The sequence below is a fragment of the Lonchura striata genome, chromosome 2 (genome assembly GCF_046129695.1).
Source record: "Lonchura striata isolate bLonStr1 chromosome 2, bLonStr1.mat, whole genome shotgun sequence".
Taxonomy (NCBI): Eukaryota; Metazoa; Chordata; class Aves; order Passeriformes; family Estrildidae; genus Lonchura; species Lonchura striata.
Genome location: NC_134604.1, coordinates 34,395,023 through 34,420,480, shown reverse-complemented (window position 1 = coordinate 34,420,480; position 25,458 = coordinate 34,395,023). Strand labels below are relative to the sequence as shown.

At 37.0% G+C, this 25,458-nt stretch overlaps 1 protein-coding gene across 8 annotated transcripts in view; it reads left to right on the top strand.

The window, feature by feature from the left end:
• The first annotated feature begins 409 nt into the window (after positions 1-409).
• The window catches only part of TENM4 (teneurin transmembrane protein 4), a 1,541,819-nt gene continuing 1,516,770 nt past the window's right edge, over positions 410-25,458 (top strand). For all 8 annotated transcript variants that reach the window (XM_031505163.2, XM_077781310.1, XM_077781309.1 and 5 more), the window contains exon 1: positions 410-835. The gene's annotated coding sequence lies outside the window, so the exon portion shown is untranslated. The remainder of the gene's footprint in view (positions 836-25,458) is intronic.

Sequence of the window (25,458 nt, the reverse complement as noted above, 5' to 3'; positions counted from 1 at the left end):
TGTTCTATTCTACCTGACTGTGAGCTCTAGATTTTAGAGTGAGTCAGTACAACACCTTGCTCTGTGGGCCATCATCACAGCTGGCTACTGTACTCCTATATCCGCTGGAACAATAATAGCTCTCATTAGGAACTCCTCTTAAAAATGTGCTTTATCATGGCTAGAAAAATCTTCTTTCAGATTATTAATTAAAATGAAATCCAATTCCTTTCAACTATGAGCCATGACATTTGCAGTGGGAACGTTAAGGGCAGAGAAATTTAAACGAGCTATCTTGAAAGTTTTTTGTTTGAAGGCTGAAGATGCATTTGCCCTCTCCTCTCCCCTCCCTGTATGCACTGTTTCAGATCCATTGCTTATTGACTGATAGACTTATTGGTGAATTCTACAGCAGTGATCCAGCCCAGGGAGGTCAGCAGGGTGCAATTACCAGCAGAACAGGCTTGGGTGTGCGTCTGAACTACTCCTCCCTGCACAGCTTTCAGTATGCATATCACATCTCCCTGCTTGTAGCAGGCTGATGAGTGTGTGCAGTTAGTGCAGGCACACACATACTTCTGCGCTTTCCCTGAAAGTGGAGCATTAGCAACTGCAGTCAGAACGCACCGTCACTTCTTCAGCTCTGATCCGAGCAGCAACTGTCGAATTCCGTCTGGAGGAGATAGGAGACAGCACTGGAGGCAAGTTTAAAAAGGACCTAGTGACACCCTGCTGTCACATCTGGTTTCATGGACCTACTTATTAGTAGTCCATTTAAAATCACTTTCCTAGTCCCATCTGTAGTGCACGTTCTTGAGAAGTGGCTGGCTGGCAAGGAAGGAGCACACTGCTGAAGGTAGGTTGCAATCCTCTTTACCTTACATCTTGTGCTGAATGTTTCTGTCTGTGCATCTCACTTGCAGACATTCCTGGTATATGCAGTTTTGCACTGAGAGCTGATGGAGAAGGGCTTTAGCAAATCATAATATTAGGAATAAACAGACAGGTAATCTGGTTATTTTTCCCCTTCAATTAGCCATAGTGGTTGTTTGTTAAGGGGTAAATGTAAATGTCTGGAATAAACTTTCTGAAAAGATGACAACTCTGACAGCATGCAGCATCACAAGCAAATAGACTGCTGCTTTTTCTACCAGGGGAGAATGTCCATTCATTGGTTGTTTAACTGTGGACATGGAACATTACTTTCAAAAGGATGTGTTTATTAAATATGGGCTGTGTATGCACTGCCAGCTGAAATTTGCATACATGCTTTGAGATTGAAAAAAATACTCTAACTTTCAGAATGCTCTGGACTGCAGCACACTTCTTTAGAAAACAGGAGTGAGCCAGGCTTTTTACTTAACTTAAATTCTTTTACTGGCATATATTCATCTGGTAAAAAGTCTTTGCCAAATAGAAGAAGTTTGCTGTTATTGCATTTCCATAAATGTAACAGCTGTGAAGAGCATGAATATTCATAGTGTTTAGATTTTTTTCCAAAGATTTTTATGATAATTCTGACTTTTCAAAGGGGATGGGATTTTGGATCAAAGAATTATGCAGGCTGAGATGTTGTGATAAGCCATATATAAGTGTTTCCTCAAAAAAAACCCCATTATAGATAAGCATACACTGCAGTACATAGCTGATTGTACCTGTTATTTACTCACAGCCAACTTGATCTGTTGCTTTTACTTGTGGATTCTTTTGCTAACAGATCATCAGTAGTCAAAATGAAGTACAGTTCAGATGCTGGTCTCTAATGGGATGGTATTTCCCTAATGCTATACAGCTTTAAAACATATCCAAGACATTGTTAATATTATGGTGCTCAAGTTTTAACTTGGTGTATCCTCTATTTTCACTTACTGAAAACTTATTTTGGGATGTTTCTAAGGTCAGAGAAGCCCACTATTATCTCAGTGTATTTTAATGATGTAAAGTGATTTGAGTAATCTTTCCTTATGAAAATTCTCCTGTCAGTACTTTATCAAAATTTTATGAGCAGCAGAGATGGTCCTCCCTTGCAGGTAGAAGTAGAATGGTCTTGAAACTACATAGGCAGCATACGTTCATGTGTGTATAGAGGTAATTCATCTAAAAAAGTTAAATAATCCTAGCTGCCTCTAGATATCAGTGTCTTCTCTATTACTAAAAATATTCTATTAATGGGTCAAACTGCAGATTTCTGTAACTTCACAGTGAAGAAAACAACGAGAGAGGAATTGTGTTATACAAAACCATCTCAGAAACCCTCTTAAGGCATCTTGTAATTATTTTTTTTTTTAATCCTCCCAGTACTTGGGAAGTGCCCGGAGCTGTGGGGTACCTGCCTCTCAAAAGAGTGACAAGTGGATGTATCCATGCATGCTCAAAGTGAATTTAACATCCCTAATGTCCAGGGGCACCTCTTTGGCAGACTGGTCTCACTCAGTCAGGCTGGACAGGCAGGCTGGACTGTGCTGCTCACCACCGGCAAGGTCAGCCTGGCTGGAGAGCTGAGCCTCCCAGCTGCTCCACACCTCAGCCCAGGCTGGGCTGTCACTTAGTGTCTCCTCCTCAGGGGATGGGGAAAAATATTTGTCCCTTTCATCTGTCATTTTTAATGACAGCTGAATCAGTCTGGGGCTTAGGTGGAAAGTTTGTGCTCATCCCCTCCTATCCACCCACCTTCACACAGCAGATATGCAGGGACTGCAGACATGAAATACATTTAAATACATATGAGAGAAAGAACAATTTAGTGGGTCAGAACCTGTTTCCAGGGAGAGGAAATCAGCCTACTCTCCTGAAATCAGTAGGAAATTGTTTACATGAACAGAAATTGTTTACAGAGGTGAAAACTGGTGCAAAATCTCACTTTCCCTTGGTGCTGTTTGAATTTCTGTGACCTGAGGACCTGGCTCTGTTCCTTTAAAGTCTGGCTTTATTCCAGGAAAAGTAACCAAAATGGGGAATTTATTTTCACTCACTAGGAAAAAAACCTGTCTGTATATGGTGACAACAACAGATATCTGAGAAAAAACACCTTTTTCCTTTCCCCTCACCAAAGCCTAGGAGAAAAAAAAAAAAAAAACAAAAAGAAAAAAAAAAAACCAAAAAAAACCAAACATACAAAAATATCCAATGAAAAGCCTCCTCCCAAACATCTCTGTTTAATTCCCTTGAAGACATATAAGGTCTCCTCTTCTGCTTTAATGTGCATCAGGCTCCTCCCTGACCTCCACCGCTGCGTTGGAGGATGCGAGAGTTAATTCGCTTTGACCCCTTGGCTGCCTCTTCTTCAAAGCAGATTTGTTGATCAGATCCAATGCAGCCGCTGATGCGTTTCTCTTCTGCCTTGCGAGTCAGAGGCGGCGCCCGGAGCCTCGGATGCGTTTGGTTAAGTTTCAGTCTCTCAGCCCCAGCACTGCCATTCCCAAGCCCACCAGCCCCCTAGTGTTTTGAGGTGTTTGATGCAAAGAGGTCTCTGCAGCTGTTGCTTGCCTTTAGCAGATTTAAAGAGGGGGATTTGAAACAGCTCACAAAAGCTTAATGGATTTATTGGAATCGAGAGTGATTGGTAAAGCCATACAGCATTCAAATCTTCTGCCTGGAAAAATCAAGAGCTGGGTTTTGTGTACTTTTAGAGTGCCAAAACCTCTATGACTGCTACTGCTGCATGGCTGTGAGTCTATCAGAGGCTGCTGACACACAAACTGCTGCAGAGTTGTTATAAAGACAGTCATTTGTTTACACACTGTAACTGGGATTTCTGAGAGCATCCTGTATCACACACATGCTGCAGCACTGGAGTACTGCACAGCTTCCTCAGCTCTCCCATGGAGGATAACTGAAAATGAAGATGAAGGGGAGGAAATGCCATGGAGCCTCAATATTGTAGCAAACTGGGATCCAGATGGCAAACCTTTTTACAGCAATATGGTGGATTAACTTTAAAAACTCCCATGGCTACTACTCTCCTGCTTAATTTGTCTTTCCTTAATGCCATTTTGGTGTGATGATTTTGCATAATTCCACAAAAGTGCATGGTTTCAGGTATAGTCTTCTAGCAGCAGAACTTTCTTACTTCTCTATTAACCCCTTCAGAGCTAATTAAACGATTGCATGATCAGTAGCAAAAATTTGAACTATATATGGAAAAAATTCACAGTACAGACAAAGTATGAAACCAAGGTGATTTGCACATAAAGGAAGAGAAATAACCTTTTGGAGGGAGGAGAGGTTTTAACTCTTCTGGGCTTTATTCAGAAATAATTTTTGGTAGTAAAGCAGCAATAATGGCTGAATTTCTTCACAGAGGAGATGTAAACCTCAGGTTGGTGTTGTACACATGCCAACATTTTTGAAGATAGGTGTCAGGTAGTTTTGTTTCTCCCTGTAACTTACAGATCCAGCTTTCTGTCTTCTTGTAAGCTGCTACTGATGTTTGAATATCTTCTTCCTGCAATCACAGCAAAGATCATCACTGCCCACATCTTCAAAAAGCTGGTTTGTGAGACACCCAGTGGTGACAGTGAGCACCCATGAGCTGGACCTCCTGGGTGCCTTCCTGCAAGTTAACCTTTAGCAGAAATCTTGTCAGAAAATCACCCTCAGACAAGATGATGCTTAAGATTCTTTCCCTTTACTCTCCAATTCTGCCAATAACTGATGCAGACTGGATGTAAATTATTAAAAAGAAATATTATTTAAATAAAGTGTCTTCAGAACACCTCTTGAAAATTTTGGTCTAGACTATGCCAGTAGGGAAGTGGGTTTATAACTCATTCCCATATGTGCACATATGGGAATGAACAGCAAGTTCTACTTCAATTCCGTATCTCACATGATAGGCATATTCAAAACCTGATTAAATGGGAAATAAAAATCCACATCCATGTCTCACACTGTGACAGAGTTCATCTGCAATCATTGCCATCCCTGCCCCAACTGATGACTAAATTCATTATAAGTCTCCCTATGTAGCCTGAAAATTCCTTTGAGCTACTTTTAGGAGAGCACAACTTATAACCAAAAGCCAGAAAATTAGATTCAACTCCAGATTAATCCCAGAAATAAATTTCTGTCTAGTAAGTCATATATTTTTGAAGATGTACAGATGGTATTGTCCAGCTTACTATTAACTAAAATGGGAACTTAATCTTCTATCACCTGGTAATTTGTCACTGGTTTACTGAGTAATTTTTTCTTGGTCTCCTGTGCTCTGGACTATCAACCCTTGCAAACCAATAATTAATTGTTGTGGATCTTCCTGGGGGTAAGAAGGAACAATTCACTACAATGAAACAGTGTTTTTTTTCCCATAAAGTTACTAAACAGAGCTATGGCAGAGTGAATAATGTAGGAGGTGATTTTTTGTCAGGAAGGTTACAAACTTTTCCACTAGCGGGACATTTGGACTTGGCCGGAGAGTGGTGTTTACATTATTTTGGTGATATAGAAAGCAGTTAGGGAAAAGATTATGAGATTCTCTCATATTAAAATACTCTGGAGAAATCCATTATCCAATTAATAAAAATGAATTAAATAAATAAATAGAAAATGTAAAACGAATCCAGTTTCAGATGCATGGGTAAGTTAACACATAAATTTAAAAGACCTACTATAAAAAGTTGGTAAGTTTTATTTTTGCAAGGGAAATACTGCTGTGGTTTCTGTAAATCCAGGGGATAAAAAATATTTTTTAAATGCTTTTGATCAAGTATTTTAACTTACCTATAAACTTATTTATAAATAAAACTATAGAGCTTACTAGTTTTCTTTTTAATAAATCCCAAATTCTGATATCTCTAAAAGGTGATGGAAGATGTAGCTGGGCTTATTAAAGATGAATAAAGCCCTATAATGTTTTTTTCCCATTGCACTAGATATTTTTCTAAACAAAATCTCTTATCTCAGAAAGCCATCAAGTTCTCACAAGGAACATAAATCACAGCAGAATAGGCAGCCTCCTGCTTCATTTACTGAGCTCCATATGCTTATCTACCTCGTGTTTCTGCATCCCAAACTCCTAAAATGCTTCAGTCAACATTCCTTCTGAATTGTGATACGTCATATTAATCAGCCTCTACAGTGTCCCAAAAATGTATGTAAATTAGACTTTTGATGAAGCAGAATATTTTGACAGGATTTTTTTGCATAAATCACACACACAAGCATAGTCACACACAGAACCTTTTTAGAGAGGGGAACATTTTTGGACCTAATTTTTTTCTGGAGTACTTTGTGACCAGCATGCTGGTGCTGCTTGTGGGCAGGAACATGTATGTGGCAGTATGCCAGGTCCCATAGCAGGAAGCAAATCAAGTTTAAGTCTACTCCTGGCAAAAAAGAATGTACCAAGGAGAAAGAAACAGAACAGTTTCTTCTTCCTTTGTCCTCCTTTGCCTCCACTCCCTTTTTGGCATTTTGTTTTTTCTCTGGGTTGTTTGTTGTCAGTGGTAAATCAGCATTTTTAATGTTATCATAAGATAACATTGTCCTGTTATGGTAGATTAATGTTTTAACTTAATCTGTACTTCCACAATAATCAGAACTCAAAAATCAAAATAATTTATTTGAATTTAAATGAATTTAAATAAAATTTAATTCAATTTGCTGACTTTAATACTGGTTATAAATTACCTAGGTCCACTGTGTATACAGAAAGCCATACTGAGGCTGTTCAGATGAGTCTTGTATTAGCATTGCCTGGCTGCAAATCTCTCAATTTTTATTCTTTTCTGACCTCCTTTGCCATAGTTTTATGTTTCACCTTGTCCTTCAGGCCTGTATTCAGACTTCTTACAAGTCTGAATACGTCTGTCTCATCTGTCCCTCCCGCTGAAGTGTTGAGGCTGAGTGAGCAAAACAAGAACGATGCAGGCAGTGCTTCCTGTCTCCTTTGGGCAGCCCGCAGTTTGTAGCTGTGTAGGAAGGACCTTCAGCTGCCTGCACAGCTGGGCCCTGACTGACATCTTCTGAGGTGCCCCCATGAATCCACTCCACCTTTTACGTCTCAATCCAAATGGGAGGCAAAACTACTGCTGTGACTCTGTTTTTGCATACTTAGAGTGTTTTTTGCCATAGAAGCGTAGAATACAGAATCATAGAATGGTGTGGGTTGGGAAGGACCATAAAAATTACCTGCCCATGGACAGGGTTGACACTCCTTAAGTCAGGTTGGTCAGGCCCCCATACAACCTGCCTTAAACGTTTCCAGGGGTGTGGTGTGTATCTCACCATGAAGTGGCATACACCTGAAAAACTGCCAGACCTCACCAAGAAAGCACGGGGCCATGTCTACTTATCTTTCCCAGTCTAATAACCCTGTTGCTCTAGTTTCTTTACAGAGCTTTCCCCTTTCTAAAAGTTACTGTGCTTTCATGAGGCCTATGTGAGCTACCACTTTGGAAACTTCTGCACATTTGGGGCTCAAAAAACTCCTCTGAGAATTATACAGTGTATGCTTATGCATCCTGTATCTTAAATGGCAATGCCCTGTTTATCATACATATTGTGCACTGGCTAAAAGAATCACAGAGTACACTGAAATGGAGGGGACCCACAAGGATCCAATCCAAGCTGAGTTCAACTCTTAGCCCTGCACAGGATATCCCCAAGAGTCACACCATGTACCTAATAGCATGATACTTTAACTCTATTTTCTGTATATAGATACCATAAAACAATGTATGGCTAATATTTACACTGTGCATGAGGAAATACACACAAAATAAAACATATTTGCAATCATATATACAATTAATGTTTCACAAAACACACAATACCCACAGAAAAAGGTCAGTAATTTGTCATCTAGGGCAAATCCAAGAGAGTTTGGAGTATCAGGGTAAAGCATCCCACAGCTCCAAAAACATACAGGTTGGCTGCTGCCTTTTTAAGGAGGTAAAAGAACTTATAAGTATGTGCAATTTTATGGCTAAATATAAACAGAAGAATGCTTCAATAATCATAAATACAGCTGTAGAGCCAAATTCTCCTAATGATGCAATAGCCATATATATAGACAGAGATATATATGCTATTTCACAGTTTGAAGTACTTAATTCTCAACACCCAAGTCTTAGTTTCCTGCCAATTTTATAATTTTTCCTGTTGTCAATTGCTTTCTAAAATAAGTTTGAATGAGTTGGAATTAAGTTTAAAGTTTAAAAATTAAAAACAGGTGCTGTGCCTATACCTGCTGCCATATCCTTTTCTTCATGCCTTGTGTCTGCACTGCTTTCTGGAACAAGCTGTTTGATCCTGTCTCTTGCTGCTAATTTTGCACTGTCTGCTGTTGGCAGCTGGGGGAGGGGACAATATAAATGAATATTAGAACAGTGAGAGAGTTGAGGTTGTGGAAAAACAGGGAAGTTTTGCAAACTGGGTAGAAATAGGGTAGTATTTCTCTTTGCAAGCTTGAGTAGAAATGAAGCAGTATTACTTGTGAGAGCTTTAATAGCAGCCACACACAATCACTGGCTTAAATGTGTTTTGGTTTTGGGTGCTTTTAATGGCAATAATTAGGTAATCAATATTGTTTCAGAATGGAAAAATATCCTGCTTAACAACAGAATAACATTGATTAACTAAGCTAACACCATTTTAAGGAACATTAAGTAATCAACACTGTTTCCATTATGACATCCCAAAGTGAGAGAAAATTAGGCAACTCTAGCATTGGATGAAGCTGGGACTGCATTTGCACTGTTGCTGAGGAGACAAGGGCTGCTGCATTTGCCTGTGCAGCATTGTAGTACAAATGTCTGAGGGAGGCGTTGGGTTCATTTCAATGAACTTGGATCTTATCCAATATATAAACTGGATGTTTTCTGAAGATACAGATTTCACTCCACTCTTTTCATTACCCTTTATACACTTGTTAATTCAAACTGATATGTTTAATTTGAGTATCAAATAAAGATTATATATAATTTGCACTTTGAAATTTACTGAGACCCCTTAGGAACTTTTCAGGAGATGCCACTCTTAATTATCAGAGCAAAATTAATGATGGGGTGGGAGATTTTGCAAAGAAACTGTGTCCACTGATGGCACAAGTAGGAGCAGGGTCCACAAATCCTGGGTGCTAATTTGCTGCTATATCTACTCAGGCATCTTGAACTTTTTAAATTAAGTATCCAGATTAATCCAGAATTAACCAAACTTTCATATATTTGAGTACCTACAGTTACAGCTGCAGCTTTTTAGACACTGCAAAGAAAGTTGTATGTATATGCCCAGATTTAGTCATTACGATCGGGATTCACTAAGAGCAATATTTCTCACAGATATGATGCTGATTCCTTTTTTGTGTGATATTGCAGGAAATGAGACTGCACTGCTTTTACTGAATCTGGGAGTGGCATAAAGAGCAAGGCCAGACTGAACAGGGCTCTGAGCAACCTGATTTGACTGAAGATGTCCCTGCTCATTGCAGGGGTGTTGGACTACATGACCTTTAAAGGTCCCTTTCAATCCAAATTGTTCTATGATTCCATAATTCTATTCTTTGATCTATAAATGACTTTGCATGAGTGGAAGGCAGTAAGCATTTGATAAATAATATAAAATCTTCACGGACTGATCCAGGGTGCCAAAAAATAACAATAGTGCTCAGAAATAACTAAAAAGTGTAAGTGCAGAGCTGCTGGTGGTTGAGAATTCTTGAATCTACTTGAAACCGAGTAGGGATACCATTAAGCTCTTTTCTAGGCATAAGAACAGTCAACATCCCTTCTCCCAAGGGTTAACTGAGCAGACACTCTGTGTTTCATGATATATGAGCATGTCCTTAAAGCATTCACTCCTGGAGGCAGGTCATTACGTATGAATCACAAGTTTCAATAGGGAAAAATACTCTAGGGAAAAAAAAAAAGATTCAGAGCATTGAGGACATGCTTGAAAATATAATCCTTTATACTATGAAAACTCAAAAAAATAAAATATAATTTTTAAAATCTTCTTCAGAAGTGACAGCCAGTCAAAAAACATAGTATTTTCATTCAGAATTGGTCTTGCAATAATCAGGCAAAATAGTGCACAAACTTTTTAATGTTCAGGTTTAACCTCACCATGATTAAAGCAGAAACGTTGGACAGGTGAGAATTCTTATTATTCTTGAGGGTATCATGAAAGCTGTTGCCCTAAAGCTGAGTTTGAAAACCATTTTCTATAGAGTGGATCAGACTGTACCTTCATGGCAGTCAAATTAATCAAGAGGTGCCATACAGATTTTATCCATTAAGGCTTTGGATTAGTCTATGAAATGAAATATACCATTATTGCATTACAGCCTGGAGAGGACTGAAAGGGAGAAGCTCTGCTTGTATGTATAAAAAAAAGGAGCAGACGCAATCACTGTCTCAGTTTTCATACCTTGATGCAGATGATTCTCACAATGGTTTTGTTTTCTATCATATGCCATTCTTGTATATAATTATGTGGGAGGCCATCGTTCTACTTGATATCTTCTCAATCAACTGGTATTTTCTGTGGGCTGATGGTAGGCAGAATTTCACTTTCTCAAAGGGGGCAGTCTCTGCAGATGATTACAGGAAGTGGTTCAAGTGGATAGATCTGACTGGTAGGGTAACATGTGAGGTGTTTTGTCCTGTACATGTTCTCACATTTTGTCATTATAGTATTTGTCTGAAGCCAATTTACTATATTCAGTAATCAAATATTTGACTTAGTCTTGCCCATCAGAGTTCTTCTGACAGGTGCTATACTCATCTTCCTTCTTTGGCAGATCAGGAAATAGGAAATTTATTGAAAATGGCTTTCTAATCTGTAGTTCTGCTCTAGTGGATTCATTTGCCAGAATACTAAAAGCAAATAAGGGCTGGAATAAACTTTCCTTTTTACTGACATGCAAATTTAGTTTATGTTGAGTAAGCACTAGAAAACAGGTCTTATTATCCAAGTAGAAATGTTCAATACAGTATTTCTGATATTGTCAGGTCACCTTGAGAGCATCATATACTCTGGTAAATTAGATAAGGCATGAATTCAAATAGAATATTTCTATTTTTTAATATACATAATTTATTGCATTTCTGGGTATGCCAAATAGTCTCATTAGGACTATCATTGGGCCTTGTAAAATTCTCAGAATCAGTGACTTGTGAATGCTATGTTTACCCTCCAAATTACTTTACTTTGGTCATACCCATAATTTCTGCAACAATCATAAGGGCAACAGACAGGAAACAATATCCTTGTCCAGGACAGGTAAACCTTGCCAGATGACTGTGCATTCATGACGAGACAGACTGTGTACACGTTGAAGAGTATAAAAAGGACAAAACAGCGATATGTGTTTAAAAATTCCTCTGGTAAATAATGGAAGGGATGGTTCCAAGAGACTCTGTGGAACCAGAAGTCTGCAAATTGCTTCCGCTCAGTGCAGAAATTCATACCCCTGGTGGAGATATTGATTTTAGAAGCACAGGGTACTGTTAATGGTAACAGTTTTCATATTTCTAGATGCAATGACAGCAATGATTTGTGTAAAATTTGAACTGAATAAGCAATTGGAATTGGTTTTAATGAAGGTGAACATACATCATCTACAGCAATTTTGGCCTTGTTCATTTTTTTAACTTAGTTTCTATTCTGATTGCATCTTTTTACAAGTGACATTTTAAATTTATTTGCCTTCTAGAGTGAAGATTTTTCTATTGTCTGAGTTTTGTTCCTCTAATAGGTGCATATGACACATGATCGACTCTCTCCCTTGTGGTCTGTATGATAAGTTAATTGGATTGATCTCATTGCTCTTTACACAACTTTGCATATTTTCTAGTCCATCAGTGATTAAGTAGTTCTTTTTTAAATCTTTTCCAATGGTAGAAAACTTCCTTTTCCTTCTGTCTAGAGGCCTGTAGTCAGTGGTGTTCCCCAGGGATTAATAACAGGTCCAATATTATTAAACTATTTCAGTAGTGCCCAGCAACAGATCAAGCAGTAATGGTCAAAACTTAAAACACAAGAAGTTCTACCTCTACATAAGCAGGAACTTCATTACATTAAGAGAAGCAGAGCACTGGAAAAGGTTGCCCAGGAAGGCCATGAATTCTCCCTTTCCAGGGACATTCAAAACTCACCTGGACATGCTCCTTTTTAATCTGCTCTATGTGACCCTGCCTTGGAAGTTAAGTTGGACATCCAGTTGGAATCTGGATGATTTCCAGAGGCTCCTCCCAATCCTAACAAACCTGTGATTCTATGATAATTCTGTGATTGTGTACTAGTATTCTTAACATATGGAGAGCAGAACTGTGGCCAGACTCACAGTAGGAATTATAACTTCAACAAACATATGCTCTGTTGGGTTTTTTTATCATGAAGAATATTTCCATGCTTATAATCCAAGTATAATATTAACCCTTTTGATTGCAAAATTGTACTGAGAATCTGCTCTCAGTTTATCACATATTGTCATCTGAAGATTGTTTCAGAATCACGGCTTTCAAGATAGAATCTGCCATTGAACTACCATGGCCTATATTATTGCCACTGGTTTGTGGTTTAAGACTTGAAACACTTATGTTCCATTTAAAGCCTATAGGGATGACCTTTCCTCCTTCTTTATTTACTGCTCCCTAGGCATTTGGTCAAATCTATGTCTTCTTTAGATGTGGTTTTGCTTAGTATTTATTTATTCCTACCCCATTGATAAAAAGATTAAGACATGCAGAACCAAAAAGAATTAAAAAGCATCAGTAAGTTTCGACTTGAAACACAGTTAGTTGGCCTTGATTCAGATGTGGCATTGTGTTCTGAAGCTTATTATTTAACTATTTCTTAATTAATTTATTATGTGAATGTTAAAATGTTCAAGCTTTATCACTCAAGATGTCATGTAGTCCCAATGCAATTGCATTAGAGAAATCTGTTGCAGCAACATCATTATTTTCATCACACAAAGTTGTAAACAGCAAAAGGTTGCCAATATACTTAAATTTTCTACAAATGTTGAATAACATCAACATTGCTGTATTCTTTTAGTTCTTATTAGTTCCATTTTATATTAGCCATCCTATGATTTGGTCTGTTGTATCTACAGATCTATAGCTTTCCATACAAAATAAAAAAAACCCCACAGTTTCTTACATATTTTTTAAAGCATGGTTATATTCTGCAACATCTCCAGATCTCCAGAATATACTGGAAAGTGAACATTTTTGATCCACAGAATTTTTTGCCAGTTAGGGTCTGAGCATTACCTGGATCTGCTTATCTTATAATTCTCATTTTTAGTAACTGTTGCTATATATTGGTATTAGTTACAGTTGTGCTTGGTAGTTTTTTTCTCACTTTACATTTTATAACTGCATTATTAACTCCCCTTACCAATATATAAATATTTACTGAGAAAAATGTCTGTCCTCCTTTATTGTTAGTAATTATTCCATTTCATCCTAGAAATTTATCAATGTGGTTTATTATATGAGTGATCTGGAAGGAACTTGTGTTTCAAAATTTGAATGAAGTATGTCTGTTTCTTCACAGCCAACACTGTACCTTTTGTGGTGATACCAACTACAACAGAAAAGATTTTCTCTCTGATAACATCATTTATAACTTCTAAGGAAGATGATTTTTCTTAAGTAGTGAAATATCATCTGATCCTCCCATAGTCTAGCCAGAAATTGCAGTGAAACTTTGAACGATACTAGTCTGTCAATAACTGCGTTGGAAAGACAGTAAGGATATTTTATTAAAGAAACAAATGTTACTAGTTATTAAGTTACTATTAATATCATTGTCTAACAATGGGGAAGTGTTTTCTGACTAGAGGCAGAATTGAAATGCTAAATTTTCTTAGTTATTCTGCCAGTTATTTGACGTTGATGTCAAGCTCTTTTTTAAGCAGGATCAAACTGAATTCTTATAATGTTTAATTGTCAGAAAAAGCTCTTTAAAATTCAGCATGAATATTTGAAGGCAAGGAATTATTGAAGAAATCACTGCTTGCTCACATTTTAATCTGCATGAGAAAGCAGGAAACAGAAAATAAGAAGCAGGAATACATGGGCACTCTTGTAAATCAGCTGAATCTCAGAGTATAGACTAGACTGCTGTAGACTCTATAGCTATTTATGTTATTCTTCTCATGCTTGGATTAAATTTAGATGAATTTTAGAAGGAATTCCATCTTAATGAATAATGTTATAAAACTTGCCTTTTTATATTTCATTCCTTAGTCCCTTGCTTGTTTATGTAGGAATTATTACTATCACAGGAATAGTTTAGAGTGTCAGTGAACTGTGGGTGGTTTTTCCCACCTTTTTAATATTTTAATAAGATTTAATAGTATTGTAAGACTGATTGCTTTCCATTTTTTTAATGCTAAACAAAGATATTTTTTTCAGACTAAATATTTTTATTTCTGAAACCTCCTGAAATCTCTTTCTCTCATCTTGTCTTTAGAACATTTGCTTGGAGTCATCTTTAGCATCCTGCTCCATTTTTCATGGGGTGGGGAGGAAGGAAATGTAGTAATTTATGGTGCAGAATAACTCATTAGACAATTAAAGATTCAAATTAAATCTTTAAATCCACTCTGGATCTTTAAAAGTCCACTTTGAATCTGGACAATAAATATTCATTGATTTTAATTTTAAACTTTGTGTAAACTCAAGAAAATAGCTTAACGTTTGAACACTAAATGCTTGAACACTTAAACGTTAATCAAGTGAACAACTGAAAGATTTTGTAGCAAAAAATATCCAGCATTTTCTTGAGATTGACATCTGACGTCTTTATATAACTTATATGATTTCCATTGTAAAAGAATTCTTAATTTATTCTAGGGGAGAAGCAGTAATTAATGAGGTTTTACTCCTGAGTTTTATTGCAGTTATGATAACTAGATCTAGCAAATAGCTGAATCTTAGTATCAAAGAGCAGAGGGATTCTTCTGGTGAAGGGCACAAACCAGGCAAAGCAGAGACACAAACCAGATTAAGCAAAGGCACTCTTGTTGAAGGAATCTTTCCCCTGTGTTGTAAATCTCTATTCACGATTGGAAGAACGGTGAATGCAGAAAGGCTTTGTGAATGAGATCCCAGTGACCTAAACTTGGATACTTCCATTAGGCAGGTGAGGACTCCCAGTGAGCATTTTCAAAGTTTCTGCACAGTCAATGCTTGTCTGAATAATGCAAGCACTTGCTTTAGATTTGTTTATTAAAGACATCAAATTTAGGAGAAAGATGTGTGTCTAAAATTGTTCTGAACCCTATCTAAAGATTTCTGTGACTTCTGTGAGTGCTATATCAGTGATACAGAAGAACACTGAAGTTATGTTAATAGAAAAATGTGATATATATATAGAGGTCTAACAGTGTATCTGGAAGCACCTAGGGCCTTCATATTTCCCTCCTTTATACTTACATATCTTATGCACAATCTTGGCTTCTTTGCTGGTAATCTTTTCTTCCCAAGAAATGGTATATCATGCCTCAGACGAAAAAGAAAACTTATCAATAAAACCTGTTACTAAGAGTTACTTATTTTTACTTTATACCTTGTCCAAAGAGGGTGATTTTGTAAAGAATGGCTATACCATGGCCTGCCAAAATCGAGCAGATCCTGGGGCAAATGTAATGAAAATAAATATTTTCATGTTTTTCATTTTTAATCTGCTAGTTGAAAACCTTTGGTGACATCCACCTCTAGATTAGATAGATGTGTCTTGTTTTTATCTGAATAAACTGTTCCCCACCAAATTTTCAAGAGAAATTCAGCCAGGGACTGAAGGGAAGCAATCCTTGTGTATGAATCCAGGTCAGCTTGGGATGGGATCCTTGGAGGATGGCACTCAGAAACTCCCACAGACACACTGTCTGGGGGGGGGAAGCTAAAAGGTTTTAGATTAAGACATGGGATTATTCCAGGACATCACTCCTTCTCTTGATCCTCAAGTCATGTGTACTCCATACAGATCTACAAATAGCCAAATAAGATAAAATTTCTTTTAAGGCTTGGCATCAGCTTTTGTGTGCAAGTCCTTCTGCTCTTATCATAAGCTCTTCTGGTTTTACCAAATTACTCAAACAATTCAAACACTTTGACTTTCTATAGACACATTGTTCTTTAATGTTTCTATTTTTGAAACTGCTGATATTGCCTACCTCACAGTCTACTGTGGAAACATTCCAGAAGTTCACTAAGTCCTGTGGAAAAAGGGCTACTTCTATCTATTTTAAGCCAGTTTCCCAAAGTGCCCCCTGAGCATTTGCAGTAATGTGTGGGTGAGGATTCATGGTTCTGCATTCATTTTGTACACCTTCACAGTGCAAAGCTTGAACACATTTCCCTCAGCTTTCTTCTTAAAATGAAGAAGAAAAAAGAAGACAGTAAAGATGAAGACTGAGAAAAAAACTCTTTAGTCCCTTCACACAGAGCCATAGATTTTTCCTCTTTGTCGTTTTAGTAGCTCTGCTCCTTACCTTCTTTAATATGTCACTCCTGCTCTGCAGAGATGAACTATGCATGGTCACCAAGGTTTTATGCTGTTAGTACCTTCTTTTCTGTTTTCAATGCCCTTCAAATGAATTGCTTTTTTTAGCTGTTGCTTCACAGGGAGCCATGATACTTTGAAAGCAGTTATATTTTCCTTAGGAACAATACTTTCACACCTTGAGGAAAGTTATGGCATGAAAGCAGAGGCTGCCAGCTTTCACTCTTATAGCAATAGGCAGTAAAAAGAGGACTTCTGAACTTGATGAAAAGTCCCAGTTTAGCACCTGAAGGTGGCCTAGAAGAAGGCTGGAGGATTTTTTACAAGAGCATGCAGTCATGGGTTAAGAGGGAATAGCTTTAAACTGAAGAAGGGTAGAATTAGATTAGATATTAGGAAGAAATTATTTGCTGTAAGGGGGTGAGATACAAGCATAGGTTGCCAGAGAAGTTGTGACTATTCCAGCCCTGGAAGTGTTCAAGGTTGTGTTGGATGCATTTTGAGCAACCTAGTCTAGTGGAAGGTGCTCCTGCCATAGCAAGGGAGTCTAAACTAGATGGTCTTTAAGGTCCCTTCAAACCCAAATCATGCTACTATTTTATGACTCTATAATTAAGAAGAAAACTCTTCCATGTTTCATATATTTTATTGGACATAAAATAAAAAAAAAAAATCTTGTTCTAAACAGGAAGCATAAAAAATTATTTTGCCGCTGTTTTTCCAAGAATTTTGATGCACTCCAAATTTTTGCTCTAAAAGGCCATTTACAAGCCTTTCTTATCTCATAAACCTAATTTTTTTGGGGGAGAGAGATAATTTTCTTTTGTAACTCACATACTCCATAACCTAAACTGCTGTACTCTAAAATTTCTTTTAACTACAATAGCTCCCAGAACCACTGCCAGGGGCTAAAGCCATATATTATATAGTACTGAAGTTAATCTTTTTCCCACTGAAAAGGCTTTATTTTATTTTAAATGGCACAGTAATATTTATTAACTTCAAAGTCACTCAGCATATATAATACTGGAAAAATTGCACCTACAGCATGGGAAAAGGGGCTTTGTTTTGAAGGAGGCTGAACCAAATGCTATAGCAATCATTAGAAATATGGATTCTATGCTTTGATATCTGTAGCAAAGCTGTCTGCTGTCTAAATATCAATCAGGACACAAGAAAAATGGCTGTTGAGTCATGCAAAGAGATAAAACTGCAACAAATATTTACAGGACATATTACTCCTAGTTGCCTCATACACACTGGAACTTGTTTTCACATGGCTAAATGGTTTAATGATCATTAGAAACATTTCTAAAATTCTGACACAAACAATTCTCTTAGTTACAGCCTGGATTTCAGTTCAGTTTTGCAATCTAACATAAGAAAGGGCTCTGTGGATGCCAGTTATGAGAAAGAGTATAATGATAGTTCTTTGTGGACAAGTGCAGAGCAATAGATATAAGAAAAAACTATTATGATAGAAGCATTTGGATCCAAGCTGGCTTTTAACTTTAAGTGGAAATAATGAGGATACTTCCCCAAGTGGAAGAGAAAGTGTACTTACCACTGTGTATTCTTGCTCCCCTCACCCTGCTAACTCATTAAGGTTCTGCACTAGAAATTCCTGCAGTAATTATTCCTGGGGGAAGAATGTTTGGGAGTGTCATTTTACTGTGAATGATTACTGAGTTAAAAAACTAACCATACAGGGGCATTCTGAAAGTTCCATATGTGACCACTGAGTGGCAATCAGAGTATACTCTTGAAAAATCCAGATTCTTTTTCTTGGGCTGAGCACTATGCAGCCAGCCAGGTTTCCTGTGTCCTTCTCAATTATTCCCCGTGGCTCCTGAATGACACGTGGTTTGTAAGATGTCCATGGGTATCTGTACAGGTAGAGGAACTGTGCTGGGATGAAGGTGGTGGTTAGTCCAAAACTGCTGCCAAAAATGAACCAGGACAGCAAGGTATAAGGAAGCTGGAGCATCCAGCATATTTTGAGACTCCTGCATATGTAGCCTTATCCAGCAATGCAGAACTAGGACTGTGGGGAGATGCTCTGTTTACTACCCTGGATTCCTTATAAGTCTGCCTCCAGTTCTACATGTACATGGTGTGTGTCTTGAGGCTGATAATCAGCATATAAGGTCAAGAAAATGTGTGGTTAATTTTCAAAAATTATATGGCACCATCTATATTGCACCTAGCTCTGGAGAAAACCTAAAGCTGACCAAGTTAATAATGTCTATTCAGAAACCACCTCTCAAAGGCTTTGTTTTGATGTACATCCTTGATAATTTCAAAATTCCAGTGGTGCACAGGTACCTAAATTCTGTCCACTTTATGAAGTCTGGGGCTCCTTATACCAAGGAACTTATGAATGCATAGGCAGCTATGGAACACTGTAGTCTAAAATAGAGACAACTGATAAATTTTAGGCTTCTCTAGAGATTAAGTGGTACATGAAAACGTGTATTCACAGTCAGTTCCTGAAATTTTGGCCCCCAAACTGTTTAACTGTTTGGACATCCAGCTAACGACAGGCTGAGCAACATGATTTGGTACTTAGTGTTGACTGATATTCAGTTCTTCATAAAGAGTAGGAAATTATTATTATTGTGCTTATGATATTATACTCCTATTTTTAAAATGTATTTGCTTCATAAATTGTTTCTAGCCACTGTTCTACTGAAATGAAGAGAATGGAATTATTGAGAAACTGGAAGGTATGACTTTCAAATTTTAAGATCTTGGATTAAATACCTACAAGAGACTTAGCACATAATTTTCACATCAGTGATCTACATGGTTTTCCATCTTCTTTGTGTAAAATAGACAACTGCTTTCCCCTTCTTTATGGAGTTACTATAATTATTTGGTAAATGGAGTAACGTACTTTCAATTAGGAGAATATAGAAAAGTTTGGGCTGGATAGGAAAGGGGTTTAAGCTGTCCTAGAAGCTGTGTAAATGGAATTTTGTCAAATGTTTCTTCAACTTTCAAGTTTTCCCAGCAATATGCTCATGGTCAATATTTCAGAAGTTACAGTACTCTGAGTCATCAAGCATTTTGTTTACCCAGAATTTAGTGGAGCCTATTCCATGATGTATTCTCTTTCAAAATGCAGCATTACAATCTCAAATAAGCATCTAGAACAGCTTCATTGTGTTCTGTACTTTTTCACACACAGACACACACACACACACACACGTTAAAAAATATAAAACCCCCTTCAAACTCACAAATATTTACAGGGTTTTTTTTCCATCAACTTCTTTGTAAAATATTTTCTAAATTTTCTTCTTTCCTGTAATTAGTATTTATTAATGTGACTGGGTTAAAAAGGCATTTAATAAGATTCCAACTAATTAAATTGCCTTATGATTTCCAGCTAAGAAACTATTTTCCTTAGAGAGAAAAATAAAACCAAAACTTCTCAATCAAATCCATATTGCTTTTAAAAAAAAAACTTTACAAATATCTGCTGCCATGTTTGGAAGCTTCTCTTGTGTTGCTATTCTAACATGGTGTTGAGCATTTCTGTTTGGAAAAGATATCTTTAAAACCTCATCACTTTCCTCAAGAAGAGTTAAAGCAAACCATTGTATAAGGAATCTCAAAGAAATTTAGGAAAGTATTTCAGTTATGTGTTAACATCCTTACATAGGTAAAGAGAAGAAATTAAGTTGCTTGAATTTAAATGTGTTTTTATAGGTAATATTTTTCAGTAGATACTATTTTAAGCAAAGGTTATGCTGCACTGAAAGGTGGGACTCCAAAATCCCAGAGTATAGCTTGGTGATTCCTAGCAGATATAGCTCTCTCCAAGGTGAGTGATAACATTTTAAATTTGACCTGTACCCAAAACTGAGTTGAGCCAAAAAGACTTTCAAGCTCTCAAAAAGTCTTTCCAGAGGCTGAATTTGAGCAATGTTTTTGAGCTTAGAGGACACTTGCAGAGCCCACATGAGCTAAAAGGACTTGTGGCAGTGACATTAGTTCTCTGGTCAGAGTTTCAACACTGATTTCATGGGGACCAGGATTAACTGGTACAGTCCACTATTTTTAATAGGATTATCACAATTTTTTTGCTTATTAAGAACAGAAAGCTCATTCAGAAGAATATCCAATTCTCCAGCGAAACCACTGTGATGATCAGTAATAACAGGTCTTGAACACTTATGGTGATGGGCCAGCTACAGAGCAGCCTACTTCTCTGGGCAACCTGTGCAAGTGCCTCACCACCCTCACAGTAAAGAATTTCTTCCTAATATTTAATCTGACCCTGTCCTTTTTCAGTTCGAAATTGTTACCCTTTGCCCTATTGCTCCATGCCTTTGTCAAAAATTCCTCCCCATCTCTCTTGTAGCCCATTTAGGTACTTCATAGTGGTAGGTCACTGTGGAACTTTCTCCCCTCCAGGCTGAACAAGCCCGAATCTCTCAGCCTGCCTTCATAGCAGGAGTGCTCCAGCCCTTTGACCTTTTTTGTGGCCTCATCTGTATCTGTTCCAACTTGTCCATATCCTTCTTATGTAGGGATTGCAAGGAGGTTTGCAGTACTCCAGAGGAGGTCTCATGATTCTAGAGTTGAGGGGAGAATCACCTCCCTAGATTAAGTTATGTTCTGCACAAATGGGAATTTGGAGAACCTGAAAAACCTGTGAGAATTAGTTAGGGAACTTTACATTATATGCCAAATATAAACATTGTTTATAAAAATCTCTCATTTTTACTTTATATATATATATATATATATATACAAAAAAAAATTCATGAATGCACACCTTATATATAAACCAACCTGCTTCATGAAAACACAATGCACAAAGCAAGATAGAATAATGACATTTCTCTCTCTGTAATGAAAGAAGTGTGTCTCTCATATATTTTAACAACACAATTAGCATGAGTCCAAATGCCAGTTAGTTCTCAGAACTCTGTTGTGGTCATTGTGGGTCATTGACGCCTCTCAGGACTTGTCTGAAGAACAAAGGTAAATTTGTATTTTAAGTGTATTACAGCAAATGATGAGTACTTGCCATATGGAAATGTGACCTTTAGGAATGAGTTTTGATTTATAGAAAGTGCTAGATGATACCCTTAAAAATTTTGTAGTTACCTAGAGAATACTTTGAACAACTACTGCACTGTATAAGAGCCTATTTTAAAATAGACTAAATTTAAGCTTAGACCTTTTCTGCAGAAGAGTTAATTTAATGCAATCCTTGGTGGCACTAAATCAGAAATATTTATGTGGAGTTATTCTGCTTTTTATTTAATCTCAGGCATATTTTTACATATCAGAACAAGACAGGATAAAGTTTAGCCAAACTCAATGCAGAAGAAGGCACTCTCAGGATTCAGACCTTGGTACCACTGTACGTACCATTATACTACTGGATTTCACCTTCTGGTGCAATTGAAAGGGGATTCAGAGGAGAAAATCAGTAGTGTATTTGTATCACTAGTAGGACAGATTTAATTTCTGTTTTGTATTCAAGAAATAACAAAGCAGAAAGACAGCAGAACCTGTCTTTGATTTACTCCTATGACTAGAAGGTGGCAATCCAAACAATAGTGAGGGTGGAAGGAAGCCTGTAGTAAAGTTCCTCCTCAGGTACTCAGGGTGAGTACCTATCATACCAACCTATATACCCACCAAGGAAAGTAGTTATTCCACAGTGACAGGAAGATCAGGCAGAGATTTTAACTTCAGAAGGTATTTATTGAAGGTACAATGCCTTTCAGAAGTACTTGCATTCTTACACACAGACTAGCTCTCAGTCAAACAATACCATGCTGTACATCTAGAGCACCTGCAGTTCCACTTAACCTATTCTTATATGCTAGACCCTTCTGTAAATATAGCAACATAGCAAACACAACAAATACCCCTACTATTTATGCAACCTGTCTATTCTCTAAGTAGTGCTTTTAGTAGTTTAACTTGTCAAAACATGCACTATCTGTTCCATCTTACTTCTTTTACCTGCATTTTACTTCTCCCTGCTATTTTTTCCTACCTACACACTACTTCAGTCTCAACTGCAAAGCCCTTAGGGCAGGACATATTTTGCATATGATACTTGGATCTTCATTCCTATTTCAGGTTATACAGGAATAGCAGAATCCATGATTTTTGGTTAATTATGACAATTCTGTGGAATCGAATGAAAGTTACTGGCAGAAGCAGGAAATGTTTTTCATTTTGATTAGCTGTGTTTTAAATCTCTGGAGAAAACAGGAAAATTAAACGGAAATTGCTTATAAAAATTTGCCTGGATATAGCAGCACCTGTATCCCATGTGACTTTGCAGGGAAATGAAAAAGCTGTCTGTTCCAAGTGAGAAGTAAACCACCGTGGTTGGTCCAGAATGATTATGAAACAGAAACAGCAGCATGTGACAGGTCTCTAGTGACACTGAATGACACCTCATTTTATGTCCTTACTGCCCAATGATAGAGACATTTTTGGTACTGCTCAGTATGCATAGATCAGGCTTTGCCAAATGTATGGTCTGTGATTGTGGCATCAGTTGCAAGTAGTATTAAAAAGTTGCAAACATATGAAATGATTAAATTTTTCACTCCAAAAATATGCATTTTCCAGAACACAGCAGCTACAATAAAGGATGAAATATTAAGTTTCTTTCAGACAAAAAACTTGTGTAAATCTTCCACAGTGATTTGATAGTAATTTGATGGGAAATACTTTGCAGAAGTGCAGACTGAGACAGCACCTGACTTATTTGTAGGCCATGAGCTTCTCCTTGAAATGTGAAAGTAAAACTTAGTTTATTTTGTGACTACATTGTGTTCAGTTTCTGCAAAATAGTATTGTGTGCAGGAGTCCTGCTAATAGTGGAAATTTTAAGAAAATGTGCAAGCTCTCAGAGTCACAACAGGGAAATGAAATTTCTTTTTGTTGATTATACAGCTCTGGATATTTTCTGGGATTCATGGGGGAGAAATACTACAAGGTGTGGTTTATTGTCAGGTGTGTTTTTTTCTTTTTTTATTGATTACACAAATGTGTGGACATAAATTCCTGATTCTCTTATTCTAGTGTGTTTCCCACCAGGACTCTTTATGTTTTGCATTAAAAAAAAACCCAAAAAATCCATAAGTGTCAGAAATGCCAATGAAAAACTCTTTTCAATTGGAAATTTTGAAGCAAAAATGTTGACAATTAATTTGGGATGTGGAATGAGAACTATAACAGGTATTGAGAAGACATATTAACAAACTGTAGATCAATAGTACTGGCTGATAACAATGATTCCCTTTGCCCATGTTCCCTGGTTTTCCCTGTCTTAAATCACTTTTTTTGAGGAAAAATGCTTACTAAGAATGAAAATATCTGCAGGTTTTAACCTGCAGGTCTTTTAAGAATATAATATGGAAGATGCTCAGATGACCAGAAGATTAATCTCATGCTGTCAGCATTAAGCTGTTATTTAGTGGAATATACATGAAAAGCTCATATATTAACTTCATAAAAACATGTGGCCATGGGGAAATAGTATGTATTTTTCTTACTGGCACCTCCCGCCCTTCAAACAATGTAAAATCCAATTTGCCTCAAAGCATCCTTGTCTCATTTCTGGTATGAATTTCAGTTTACAATATTAACACTGAAGGAAAATGTTTAAAATGTGCCTTGTGATAGCAACACAAACCATTATCATTGTTTCTGGGTATGAACATATACTATGAGATTAGTTCCTTCCTCATAAACTTTTCAGTTTAAAATAATGGTAACAGGTGGATTCGAACAGATGGGAAGAGCACAAGTTATTAGTATTGGAACAGTACACTGGAGAAAATGTGTTGTTGTTTAAGCACTGACTAATTAACAACTCATTTAAATAGTTTTGGTGCATATGTTTCAAACTTAATAATATCCTGCTAAAGCCAGAGTACCTGTGGCTAAATTTAACGGGTAGCGAAAAGATTATGTCCAATGTAGAATTTGGAGCAGGTTTTTGGAGATATATTTACTTTGAGAAAGCAGGAATAAACACATCTTTAAGAAAATGAAATGCTACTTAGTACATGCAGACTGCTCTTCCACATGACACACAAGAATAACAGTTCTTCCTTGTAGTCTGAAAACTCCCAACAGTTTGCACCCACATTAGATGATATTAATTTTTAATTCCTTTCTAGTAGTACTTAAGTGAATTCAGATTCACCTTACCTACTTAGGCATCTAAAGATTTTAGTTTAGGAGCCTGGTCACCAAAGATAATGCACATATTCATAGCTCTCCCTTTTCCTTAAATTTGTGGTAATGTTTATGAAGATATTAAGGCAGTTTCTTACTTCTTACTCAGTAACTTCTTACTCAGTTATTTAACACTGTGAACTGAAAGACCCATTCATAACAGAAGCATTAGTCATGAGAATTAAGCAAGCACAACGGGAGCAAGTTACAAGAAAATATTTCCAGGTGCAATGACAAACTCTCTCCTATTATATAAATTAGCCGTAGACCTGATACTACTAAGTATCTCTCATGAGTGAAACCAATTGCTATCCTCTCAAAAATAATATCACACAGCCTAGGAGTAATGTGTTAGTACAGTAGAAAAGATGACTTTTTAATAATATTTTTTGGAATCTGCTGCTCTTTGCTCAGAGAAAATAAGTGCATCTTGATATGAATGCATTCTACAATATCACAAGTTCCTAACTTTCAACAGTCTCACATATCATAGACTCCTAGAATGGTTTAGGATGAAAAGGACTTTAAAGATCACTTATTTCCTATCCCTCTGTCTATTCTGACTCGCCCCAGAAGGTGGTGATAGCCAAGGTTCTTGCAAATATATCCCTTGGCGTGGATTATAATAAAATGACACTGAATGACTGGTGTATATATAGATGTATATTTTAGAAAAATTTAATTGTAATGGAAAAGAGGTATGTAGCAATTTTAGTTATTGTCTATAATAATATAGGAATAGAAAAGTCTGAGGAAAATATATATGGAAGAGAAAGAAAGAGAAAGAAAGGA